Genomic DNA, 2210 nt, shown 5'->3' with positions numbered 1-2210 from the left:
CTTCAATTAGGGTTCCTATGTCTCAAAAGGGGTTTGCTTTAGGGTTTTGGAAAATTCCCCTCTTAGATGTGCATAACAAGCTAGGGCATGATATCCAAGATGGTTGGCACTTGTTTAGGACCTTGAATTTCAAATTTGATGTACTTTGTCCCAAACCAAGGACATGGGATAATAGGTTAAATGGGGTAGCCCTGAGTGGACACCCTGAGTAACACCTAGGGTGTTACAATTTGCAGTGTAGTGGTCAGGGAAGACAAAATACTGCTGACCGTCCTTTTTCCAGATGTCCGTGATGGTCGCACCTTTACCTTGAAGGTACACATGCTTACCTTTCTCCTAAATAGTTTGATGCACTTGAGTAAGCCCAAAAGTTTAATTATGAGTCTTATGATTCTGCTTTGTGCATTGTTGTGCCTCATTAGTTTTTACATAGAATGCCTCCTTTAATTAATATACAGGCAGAAAGTTCTAAAGATTTGTTCGAGTGGAAAACATCACTGGAAGTAGCTCTTGCACAAGCTCCAAATGCAGCTCTTATGATGGGGCATAATGGAATATTTCGCAATGACACAACAGATGTGTATGAAGAGGCTATTCCAAATTGTTGGTTCCCTTACAGTTTACACTATCATCATGTGACATGCTCCTCTTCGCTATAAACTTAATTATATATCTGAATTTTTTCCATATGTTTCGTCTACTGACTGCAGGGAGAGAGAAGAGACCTACCAAATCCTATGAGCTTGCGTTTTACAAAGTTTGGTAACAGATTTGTCATTTTCTATTAACAGGTTGCAGTGAGTCAATTGGAAGAATATTCTGAAACGAGCGGGCACTTAGTTCACACCAAGGTTGCATTTTTTGGGTTATCTTTTTTCCATCCTTCGTTTTCAACTTATGATCCGATTATCAGAGAACACCTTGATGGCTCACCTATCAACGTTTCTTCCAGCACTTATGGATGCTAAGGTGGTACGTTCTTTCGTTCCTCTGGTGTACGTTCTCTGGTGGCGACGACTGGGCTGCCTCCTCCTCCTCCACTACCTCCGCGTGAACATAGTTAACTTCTGTTTCTACAGGTTAATAAGGTACAGACAAAGAAGGCGCCTACTCCCAAGATTGCTAAACAAGAGTCCAGTGATGATGACACCAGCGACGAGACCTCTGAATCTGATGAGGTATATTATCATTTTTGGGTTTTAATGCTGAAAAAAATCAGCAACCAGCAAATTGAATTGTTAATGTAGTTTTCAGAGTTTTTAGTTGCTAATTCATCTTCTCATTAAGGAACCTGCAAAGAAGCCTGCTGCTAAACCCTTGGTCTCAGTTGTGAAAAATGGTTCGAAGATGGTCAAGCAAGAGAGCAGCAGCGATGAGGACAATTCTGAAGACGAGTCGAATGACGACAGTGATGATGTGAGTTGAAGTTTCCTGTTTATCTTATGTATTGTGCACAGTTAATTTCATTTACCACCATGGCAACACAGATTAATGGTTTAGTTGTCATTACCCTAGGAATTTGGTAGCCAACCAATTGATTATTTGAATGATGGAAGGAAACAAATTACGTGCATGTATATGTGGATCGAATTGACCGTTGCATTCTGCCTGTATTTAAGCAACGGTTCCAAACATGCTTCCATCAACTTTCCAGGACAAAATGAAACAAGAGGTATGTTCTTGACTATTTGTAAGTTGCAACTACCTAAAATTATGTTGCTTATTAGTTGTGACACATCTCTCCAAGTGAAATACTGCCATATGCTTAAGTTAGGAAGAGCCATTAAATTGGTGTACACACCTCAATAATTTTTTTGCAAAAAGTGAAGTTAGTAGAAATAATACTCCAGTTTTTGTATCGAGTGGATATATAAGCTTGTAATTAGATCACGTTCAAATACTAGCTTGGTTGTCACTAGAATTTCCCCATTTGGGCTGCAATAACTACAATTGAGAACCGACCCAATGTGTCATGCTCTCCCAAGGCACTGCTGATTCTAACTATTTAAATTAAAGCAATATATCATTGCATAGAGTGAGAAACATGTAGAAAAAATAATAAAGTCAAGACTAAACAAAATGAACTTAGCAAGTAAAGCATGTAGCTGTCTGTAGTTTATTGACAAATAAAAATGAATCAAGAATGCGTTAAAAATGGATCAAGGAAGAAACTGGCACCATAGTAATTCGAGAGCAGCTGTCATTCTCCT

At 38.9% G+C, this 2210-nt stretch overlaps 1 long non-coding RNA gene across 1 annotated transcript; it reads left to right on the top strand.

Moving 5' to 3' along the window:
- The first annotated feature begins 236 nt into the window (after positions 1 to 236).
- LOC103641174 (uncharacterized) lies at positions 237 to 1543 on the top strand. Its single transcript, XR_002265670.2, has 3 exons — positions 237 to 315; positions 459 to 1178; positions 1288 to 1543. It is a non-coding gene; the product is annotated as an uncharacterized lncRNA (long non-coding RNA).
- The last annotated feature ends 667 nt before the right edge of the window (positions 1544 to 2210 follow it).

The sequence above is a fragment of the Zea mays genome, chromosome 10, assembly GCF_902167145.1.
Source record: "Zea mays cultivar B73 chromosome 10, Zm-B73-REFERENCE-NAM-5.0, whole genome shotgun sequence".
Classification (NCBI taxonomy): domain Eukaryota; kingdom Viridiplantae; phylum Streptophyta; class Magnoliopsida; order Poales; family Poaceae; genus Zea; species Zea mays.
The sequence above is the reverse complement of the archived record's forward strand: the minus strand, read 5'-3'. Positions and strand labels throughout refer to the sequence as shown.